The sequence below is a fragment of the Arachis hypogaea genome, chromosome 10 (assembly GCF_003086295.3).
Source record: "Arachis hypogaea cultivar Tifrunner chromosome 10, arahy.Tifrunner.gnm2.J5K5, whole genome shotgun sequence".
Classification (NCBI taxonomy): Eukaryota; Viridiplantae; Streptophyta; class Magnoliopsida; order Fabales; family Fabaceae; genus Arachis; species Arachis hypogaea.
Window position 1 is genome coordinate 26,545,862 of NC_092045.1, and position 11,009 is coordinate 26,556,870.

General features: G+C 37.1%; 1 non-coding gene across 1 annotated transcript; it reads right to left on the minus strand.

The window, feature by feature from the left end:
• Nucleotides 1-10,475: 10,475 nt before the first annotated feature.
• On the minus strand, nucleotides 10,476-10,582 carry LOC112719025 (small nucleolar RNA R71). The gene has a single exon (XR_003161347.1). It is a non-coding gene; the product is annotated as a small nucleolar RNA R71 (small nucleolar RNA).
• Nucleotides 10,583-11,009: the final 427 nt, after the last annotated feature.

Consider the following 11,009-nt stretch of genomic DNA (forward strand, 5'->3'; position numbering starts at 1 on the left):
AGTTGTGAGTGGATGCCACCATGTTATCTTCTTGTTGGAGCTGCGGGCATTCATCAGTGTAATGGCTGTAATCAGCACAGATTCTGCAAATTTTTTGTGGAACTAGCTGTTGGTTTTGTTGCGGTTGAGGAGGTTGAGCTTGCTGAGCTTGTTGATTCAACTGTATTTGCTTTAGCAAGTTGGTCATTTCACAGATGCTTTGAGTTAGAGCAACAGTCTCTCTGCTAGAGGATACATCTGCAACGGCTTTTGAACGGCCATGCTTCTGTCTGTGGTTCCTAGTAGATTTAGCTAAATCACTGATCAATTGCCAAGCTTCATCAGTGGTCTTGTACTTCTTCATAGACCCATTGCTGGCATTTTCCAATGTGGTCTTATCTTGGGGCCTCATACCGTGTGTGATATAGCTGAGTAGCACGATCTTGTCAATCATGTGGTGGGGGCATGCTTCCAGAAGGTTATTGAAGCGCTCCCAGTATTCAAAAAGAGTCTCATTGTCATCCTGAACAATGGTAGAGATATCCTTCCTCAGTTTATCAGTAACTTTAGATGGAAAGAAAATCTCCAGAAACTCCTTTCTGAGTGTATCCTAGTTGGATACATTTGCTAGAGGTTGAGTGTAGTACTACTCTCTTGCTTTTCCTTCAAGAGAAAACGGAAAATCTTTCAGCAGAATTGCAGTTTCATCAGTGCCATCACGCCTGACAGTAGAACAGGCTGCCTGGAAATCTCTCAAGTGCTTGATAGGCTCTTGAGCAGGTAGGCCATGAAACTTGGGCATCAAATTTAGCAGTGCGGTCTTTATTTCAAAATCTGTAGCTACCGCTGGATGATGCGCCTGAAATGGTTGCATTGTAAAATCAGTGGCTCCTTCCTCCTGGATGGTAACTCTCCTAGCTGCCATGTTTTCTGCACGCAAAACAACCGAATCAGTAGAATGGGGGCTGGTTTCTTCCTCAGACTCACTTTCAAATCCGCCCTCAGAGCGGATTAACCTGCGCTGTTCTTGCCTTATTCGTGAAATTGTTCTTTCAATTTCAGGATCGAATATTAGCAAGCGCGGATCAGGAAGTGAACGTGTCATTTGACGGAAGAAACATGCAGCTCATAGTAGCAAAATTAAATAAAAATGCAAATAAATAAATTCTAATTAATAAAATTAGCACTCTATTGCAACTCCCCGGCAACGGTGCCAAAAATTGATAGGAAGCAGAAGCTGGTGAATTAAAAATTATTAAAATGATTATGTTGCAAGTATAGTTCTTAATTCACCAAAAATCTGCCTATCAATTTAGAAATATGTCACAGAGAGTTTAAATTAAAATTACTGGAGTTTTAAGTCCCAGGTCGTCTCCCAACGAGTTGCAGAGAAGTGTGCTATCTTATTAATCAGATGTTCAAGAAGTTGAGTTGAGTAAATTGGGATTTAAATTAAGGGAAATTAAATAATATGAATAAAAGCCTTGACTGGGAATTGATTGGTTGGGATCTCTATCATTGATGGAGTAATTTTTAAGATTAATTTATAATTAATGGTTGCTCTGTTTGGTTATCCTTTACTAGGTAAGGGAAAGTCAAACAAGTTGAATTACTGGATCTGTTCACAAGTTACAACCCACTTAGTTCAAAGGGATTGGCGTCGGTGACAGGATGGTTATTCAATAGTTAACCCAATTACAAATTTTCTTTCAATCCTTCCAACTCAAGAGTTCCTTTTTAATCAATTCCCCATCAAGTAATGAAACTACTCACGCATTGTAAATAATAAATCCATAAAACATGAAAGGGAATAAAAAAGACATAGTTATTGAAATTGAAATTGAATGAAAAAGAAATAATCCTTGCATTAAATAATCAGGAAAGTATCTGAATGACAAAATTGAAGAAAAACAAGGAACATGGAAGAATAGAACCAAGTTAAGAAGACAAACTAGAGTGATGAAGTCTTATGAGGAAATAACTCTTCTCAATGTTCCAATGCTAAGATCAATTAAAGATTAAAATTAAAAACTAGAGAGAAAAACCTAAGAGAGAAAACTAGATCTCCAAACTACTGAATGAATGTCTGTTGTTTCTGCATATTCTCTGACTCTAGTCTGATGTTCTAGGCCGAAAACTGGGCCGAAATAAGGTCCAAAATTGCCCCCAGCGAATTCTGCAGATTATGCAGATCGCACATGTCACGCGATCGCGTCATCCATGCGGACACGTCGCTTGCGCTTTCCAATCCGCGCGGCCGCGTAAGCCATGCGGCCACGTCACTGCGATTTGCGCTCCTTCGCGCGGTCGCGTGAGCCATGCGACCGCGTCACTTCTCGCTGGTTATCTCCTCAAACTCTTGTGTTCCTTCCATTTTTGCTAGCTTCCTTTCCAATCTCCAACTCATTCATGCCCTATAAAGCCTGAAACACTTGACATAAAGATCACGGCATCAAATGGAATAATGGAGAATTAAAATTAAATAATTAAGGTCTCTAGGGAGCAATTTTCAAACATGTACTAAATTTAAGAAGGAAATCTAAATGCATGCTAAATTAATGAATAAGTGGGTAAGGATCATGACAAAACCACACAACTAAACACAATATAAACCATAAAATAGTGGTTTATCAATGAGCACTCTCACTAGCCTAAGCTAATCAAAGATCCAAACAAGGGACATTTATTATTTTTCGCTTTAGGCTTGTAATGTGCTAAAATTAAGAACAAATGGGTTTAGCATGGAATCAAAGTTGGTTAACAATGGAAGATAAAAGGTAAGGCCATTTGGGTAAGTGAGCTAATTAAAACGATAACCTCAATCATATAAATGCATGTATACATAGAATAATGGACATATAGAATCAAACAAATCAAAGATTACAATCATAAAAAGATAACAATGCACACAAGAATGAAAATAAATGGCTATATGATGTAACCACACAATTAGGCTCAAATCTCACATGCTTGTGTTCTTAGCTCAAAAACATGATCCACAATGTGTATAATTCAAGCAAGTTCTAAAAATTTTTTTTTTCTATCAATTGGGGTGCCTTATAGGTAAAATTCTTGAAAATTTTCATTATTTTGACTAGGATTAATATATACATATGCAATGCAAGAAAATGCAACTAAAAATCCTAAAATTAAATGAAAAAATATTGGGATTAGAAACTTGTTACCCAAAAATGCCGAGTGGTCGGATGACCTCCTCACACTTAAAAGTTTGCACCGTCCTCGGTGCATCCAAAGATAAGCAAGGGGGTACAGCGACTTTCCTAGTTGCCACCTTCAGCTGGTGGGTCAACCGGTGCTGCATGTCCTTCTTCCCGCTTCCATTTTTGCTTATAATGACTCCTCCTGAACAATAGAAAATAGGAGATACTAAGACAACTAGAAGCACAAGCAAAGAAGCATGGATTGTTGGAATGAAGTAAATCAATAGAATTGAGTGAGTGAATTAGCGTGACATTAATGAAACAAGTATGTGAATTCTAAATTACGCGCTATTTAGAACACACATATTATCACAAAATGCTATGTCATAATTACACAAAGGAGGTATGCACTGCACTCATTCTAGTGTGCTTGAAGTACTTCAAAAGAAAACTTGTAGGTTAAGTCAACCAACAAGTAGCAAAGAAGCATAAAAGCATTCAAGCAAACAATCAAGCAATTGTAAATTGGATAGTGCATGGACATTGATTGATGTCCAAGTAAACTTAGTGAACAATGTGGTATATGAAAATTACACAACAATCAATGACACATATTGGAGTTGTTGCAACACCTAAGTGACATAGAGGTGAAACACATGGATGCTATCAAACTTAGGAAAAAAAGATAGAAGTAGAAATCAATCAAATAGCAAGCATAGCCCACAAAGCTTTACAAAGCTAAAAAATATGTCACTAGGTAAGCTTTCGATCCAATTTCACAGTTCTACAATCTCAATGCATGAAATAAGTGATGTGAAAAGGGTAAATCGTAAACAAACATCACCTAAAAAAAATGCAATGATAATATACAATTGCCTAGCAATGGATGATGAATGCATGGTGGCCAAAACATGCAATTCAAAAGAGTTAAGAAGCTTAAAGGCAATGTAGCATTCACTTGGTGTTCACAATCATGAAGCATGGAGAACCCAAAACCAAGTGACAAAATACAACCTCAACAATTAAATCCAACAATGTCAATCAAAGAAAACTATGCTAAAATAGCATCAGTTAATACTAAGCAGCAATGAATGACCAACAAAATTAATAATCCAACACGTATAATGAAAAATAGGAAATTAAATGAAAGATTAAACTAATTAAACAAATAACTAACAAACTAAAACAAATGCTTATGGATGATGTTTGGTAGTGTTGGATGATGTTTGAAGGGTGGAAAGAGAAGAGAAGAAGGAAAGAAATGGAACGAGGATAAGAAAAGAAGGTGGGTGAAATAGGACAACCCACGCGTGCGCGTCATGTACGCGTAAGCGTGGATTGATAAAATGGTAGCGACGCGTACGCGTGATGAGTTATTTGGAGCGGGCCGATGCGTACGCGTAAGGCACACGTACGCATGGGTAGAGTTATGCCTCGAGCGCAAAGTTGGCATGAAGTGGGCACAACTCTCGGAAAAATGTATGGAAGGGTGAAACCTTCAATCCACGCGTACGCGTAAGTGACGCATGCGCGTGGATGGTCGAAATTGCTTGGGGCACTCGTACGCGTGCGTTGGTGCTCTGCTTTTCAAAATTTTTCTATGTTTTTGCACCAAAACAAGCATTCCAAACCTCCAAACAGCTACCAAAACATCATAAAACCTTATTTAACATACTAGACTCCCAAATAAACTCAACTACTCAAACAAGACATGAAATTAAACCTATTTTACCAATATGTACAAAAGAGAAAAATGAAAAGATGCTACCATGGTGGGGTTTCTCCCACCTAGCACTTTTGTTTATTGTCCTTAAGTTGGACTTATGAGGAGCTCTCCATCAAGGTGGCTTGTGCTTGAATCCATCCTTGAATATCCACAAATGCTTGGACTTCCAATAAGCTCTATCTTCTAAAGTTAATAACTCCAAGCCTTGATGTAGTTCCTCACAAGCCATGGGCTCCCAAAAATAAACCTCCTCTTGTAAGTCGGGATCCCACACTTTGTTTTCACACCCGTCCTTGAGTTGATCATGGTGATTTCCTCCGGGTGGCAAGAGAGATGAATTCTCATGGAAGCACCTAACTACCCTCTTAGACCCATCCAATTGAGCACTAGTCCAACCCTTGCTCCTGGAAGCTTCAACCATAATGAGCCTAGACTTACAACGCCAACCACTAAACATCTTTGTCTTACGCTTAATTCCACAAAGCGCCCTAAGTTGGCCATCCGTCTCAAGCAAACCAAATTCAAGTGGGATAGTAAAGCTAAGAGTTAGAAGTTTTACCCATTCAAATGAAGGATTGGATGATAACCTAGGTGGAGGAGTACCCAATGACCCTAACAAGGCATGCTCTACTCCCGTCCATCCTCTCCTAGAGGCTTTCACCACTTGGCAAGGTTCTTCAAGCTTTACTTCTTGCCAAACTCCCTCAAGTCCCATGCTTCTTCACCAAGTTCTTCAAGCTCTTCCCCATCACTCAAATAATAAATGGGTGGTTTAGTGAGGTCCACCTCATCATCAATCTCAAGCATAGTGAGAAAGGATTTCTCAAACTCAAAAGGATCATATGTTGATGCAGAATCATCATAAATAGGAGGTCTTATTGCTTGGGACACTTCTTCCAATTCTTCAATCACATTGTGCCTTGGAAGTTGTGCATTCTCCTCCTCAACATTAACTTCAAATTCCATAGAATAAGGCTCTTCAACTTGTGATTCCTTTATGTACTCAACATATCCTAAGGTGCCAACCACTACTTCCTTTGGTTCAATCATCTCTACCTTCTCCTCTTGTTGCACTTCTTACTTTAACTCATCTTCTTCACCTTGAAGCTTTAAGTTCACTCCCTCACTAAGCTCTTTGGTTGTCTCTCCACATTCAACAATGGGAGTGCTTTGATCACAAGCATAGGTGGGATGAGACTATGTTGCTAATGGCTTCTACCATGATAGCAATCTTAGCTCCTATCTCCTTGAACTCCTTTTTCGTCTCCTCTTGTTGCCTTAGGATATAAGATCTAAGATCTCATAGTTCTAGCATGAGGGCTTCATTGGGAGGCGGTAGTGGAAGAGAAGGTTCATTGTTTGAAGGAAGGGTGTTGTAGTCGGAAGGTGGTTCATATTGGTGGAATTCTTGAGGTGGTGCATATGAATTTTGCGGTTCATGGAAGTATTGGTGTTGGAATGGTAGTGGCTCTAGATATGGTTCATATGGTGGTTGGTATGGTGGATATTGGTTGGGGTCATATGGAGGTGAATGGTGGTATGAGGCTTGTGAGTATGGTGAAGGGCTATATTGAGGAGGGGGTTCATATGCATATGATGATTGTGGTTGACAACCACAATGAGGATCATCACATACATTAGATTGATATGCATCTTGGTATAGCTCTTGATCATAGTACATTGGTGGAGATTGTTGCCATGAAGGTTGATCATATACTTGAGGCTCCTCCCACCTTTGGTTGTTCCTTCCTTGATGCATGTTACTGATGAGCGGATAATTTATACGCTTTTTGTCATTGTTTTTAGGTAATTTTTAGTAGGATATAGTTACTTTTAGGGATATTTTCATTAATTTTTATGTAAAATTTACATTTTTGGACTTTACTATGAGTTTGTGTGTTTTTCTGTGATTTCAGGTATTTTCTGGCTAAAATTAAGGGACCTAAGCAAAGCTCTGATAAGAAGGCTGACAAAGGACTGCTGATGCTGTTGGATTCTAACCTCCCTACACTCGAAATAAATTTTCTGAAGCTACAGAACCTCAAATGGCGCGCTCTTAACACCGTTGGAAAGTAGACATCTAGAGCTTTCCAGCAATATATAATAGTCCATACTTTATTCGTGATTAGACAATGTAAACCGGCACTCAACGCCAGTTCCATGTTGCATTCTGGAGTCAAACGCGAGAAACACGTCACAAACCAGAGTTGAACGCCAAAAACACGTTACAACTTGGCGTTCAACTCCAAAAGAAGCCTCTGCATGTGTAAAGCTCAAGCTCAGCCCAAGAACACACCAAGTGGGCCCTGGAAGTAGATTTCTGCATCAATTACTTACTTCTGTAAACCCTAGTAGCTAGTCTAGTATAAATAGGACATTTTACTATTGTATTAGACATCTGTGGTCTCGGTTTTATTCCATTATTCATCTTAGGAGACTATTGATCACGTTCATGGGGGCTGGCCATTCGGCCATGCCTGGACCACTATCACTTATGTATTTTCAACGGTGGAGTTTCTACACACTATAGATTAAGGGTGTGGAGCTCTGCTGTACCTCGAGTTTTAATGCAATTACTACTATTTTCTATTCAATTCAGTTTATTCCTGTTCTAAGATATTCGTTGCACTTCACCATGATGAATGTGATGATCCGTGACACTCATCAGCATTCTCACCTATGAACGCGTGACTGACAACCACCTCCGTTCTACCTTAGACCAAGCACATATCTCTTGGATTCCTTAATCAGAATCTTTGTGGTATAAGCTAGAATTGATGGCAGCATTCATGAGAATCCAGAAAGTCTAAACCTTGTCTGTGGTATTCCGAGTATGATTCAGGGATTGAATGACTGTGACGAGCTTCAAACTCGTGATTGTTGGGCGTGATGACAAATGCAAAAGAATCAATGGATTCTATTCTAACATGATCGAGAATCGACAGATGATTAGCCGTGCCGTGACAAAGCATTTGGACCTTTTTCACTGAGAGGATGGATGTAGCCATTGAAAATGGTGATGCCCTACATACAGCTTGCCATGGAAAGGAGTAAAAAGGATTAGATGAAGGCAGTAAAAAAGCAGAGATTCAAAAGGAACACAACATCTTCATATGCCTATCTGAAATTCCCACTAATGATTTACATAAGTATTTCTATCTTTATTTTCTGTTTATTTATTATTATTATTATTCGAAAACTTCATAATCATTTATTATCCGCCTAACTGAGATTTACAAGATGAAAATAACTTACTTCATACCAACAATCTCCGTGGGATCGACCCTTACTCACGTAAGGTTTATTACTTGGACGACTCAGTGCACTTGCTGGTTAGTTGTGCGAAGTTGTGAAGTTATGTTTGGACCATGGTATCATGCACCAAGTTTTTGGCGCCATTACCAGGGAGAGAACGAACATGAATGCCATTATCGGAAATCACAATTTTGCCTACCAAGCTTTTGGCGCCATTGCAGGGAATTGTTCGAGTTTGGACAACTAACGGTTCATCTTGTTGCTTAGATTAGGTAATTTTTTTTGTTTTATTTTCAAAAATCTTTCAAAAATATTTTTTTCCTGTTTTCGAAAATTTTTCCAAATTCTTAAGAATTGATTCTAGAGTTTCATGAAGCATGTTGAAGCCTGGCTGGGTGTAAAGCCATGTCCAAATTCTTTTGGACTGAGGCTTCAACTAATCACCACAATGCATGTAATGCCCTGCTGAAGCTTGGCTGGCCATTAGCCATGTCTAATTCCTGGACCAGAGCTTTAGACTAACATTGAAAGATTTCTGGAATTCTTCTTAAAAATTTTGAATTTCTTATCTTCTTTTTCCTATATATTTTTCGAAAAAAAAATAAAAAAAGAAAATACAAAAAAATTATAAAATCATAAAAATAAAAAAATATTTGTGTTTCTTGTTTGAGTCTAGAGTCAATTTTTAAGTTTGGTGTCAATTGCATGTTTTTAAAAAAATTATGCATTTTTCGAAAAAATATGTTCTTGATGTTCATCATGATCTTCAAAGTGTTCTTGGTGTTCATCTTGACATTCATAGTGTTCTTGCATGCATTCTTTGTTTTGATCCAAAAAGAAAAGAGAAAAACATAAAAATGACGTTTTAATTTTTTTCCATCTCATCATTCAAAATTCAAAAATAAAAAATATCTTTTTCTTTTTTTCTCTCATAAATTCCAAAAATTTGAGTTGACTTAGTAAAAAATTTTTAAAAACTTAGCTATTTCTTATAAGTCAAGTCAAATTTTTATTTTTAAAAATCTTATCTATTCAAAACTTTTTCAAAAAAAATCAAATCTTTTTCATTTTTTATTATTTTTCAAAAAATTTTTAATTTGAATTTTAAAATCTTTTTCTTATCTTTATTTCGAAATTTCAAAAACTTTACTAACAATTAATGTGATTGATTCAAAAATTTGAAGTTTGTTACTTTCTTGTTAAGAAAGGTTCAATCTTTAAATTCTAGAATCATATCTTTTAGTTTCTTGTTAGTCAAGTAATTAAATTTTAATTTTAAAAATTAAATTCTTTTTCAAAAATATCTTTTCTATCATATCTTTTTCAAAATTTTATCTTTTTCAAAAATTTGATTTCAAAATATCTTCCAACTTCTTATATTTTTAAATTAAATTTCAAATCTTTTTCAACTAACTAGTTGACTTTTTGTTTGTTTTAACTATATCTTATCTCTTTTTCAAAACCACCTAACTACTTTTCTCTCTCTAATTTTCGAAAACTTCTACCTCTTTTTCAAAATTCTTTTAATTAACTCATTGTTTTAAATGTTAATTTTAATTTTAATTCTTCTTTTAATTTTCGAAAATCACTAACTCTTTTTCAAAAATTAATTTTCGAATTCTCTCCCTCTCATCTCCTTCTATTTATTTATTTATTTACTAACATTTCCCTTCATCTCAAGAATCTGAACCTATCTTCACCCTTGTGTTTGGATTCTTACCTTTTCCTTCTTCTATTCTTTTCTTCTTCTACTAACATAAAGGAATCTCTCTACTGTGGTAAAGAGGATCCCTATTATTATTTTCTGTTCCCTTCTTTTTCATATGAGCAGGAGAAAGAACAAGAACATTCTTGTTGAGGCAGATCCTGAACCTGAAAGGACTCTGAAGAGGAAACTAAGAGAAGCTAAATTACAACAATCCAGAGACAACCTTACAGAAATTTTTGAAAAAGAAGAGGAGATGGCAGCCAAAAATAATAATGCAAGGAGGATGTTTGGTGATTATACTACACCTACTTTCAATTTTGATGGAAGAAGCATCTCAATCCCTACTATTGGAGCATATAACTTTGGGCTGAATCCTCAACTAGTTGCTCTACTGCAACAGAACTGCAAGTTCGATGGACTTCCATCAAAAGATCCCTACCAGTTTTTAACTGAGTTCTTGCAGATCTGTGAGATTGTTAAGACTAATGGAGTAGATCCTGAAGTCTACAGGCTCATGTTTTTCCCTTTGGCTGTGAGAGACAGGGCTAGAATATGGTTGGATTCACAACCTAAAGATAGCATGGACTCCTGGGAGAAGCTGGTCGCGGCCTTCTTGGCTAAGTTCTTTTCTCCTCAAAAGCTGAGCAAGCTTAGAGTGGATGTTCAGACATTCAAACAAAAAGATGGTGAATCCCTCTATGAAACTTGGGAAAGATACAAGAGATAACCAAAAAGTGTCCTTCTGACATGCTTTTAGAGTGGACCATTTTAGATATATTCTATTATGGTCTATCTGAATTCTCTAAGATGTCACTGGACCATTCTGCAGGTGGATCCATTCACCTAAAGAAAATGCCTACAGAAGCTCAAGAACTCATTGACATGGTTGCAAATAACCAATTCATGTATACTTCTGAGAGGAATTTCGTGAGTAATGGGACGCCTCAAAGGAAGGAAGTTCTTGAAATTGATGCTCTGAATGCCATATTGGCTCAGAACAAAATGTTGACTCAGCAAGTCAACATGATTTCTCAAGGTCTGAATGGATGGCAAAATGCATCCAACAGTACTAAAGAGGCGTCTTCTGAAGAAGCTTATGATCCTGAAAACCCTGCAATAGCAGAAGTAAATTATATGGGTGAACCTTATGGAAACACTTATAATTCATCATGGAAAAATC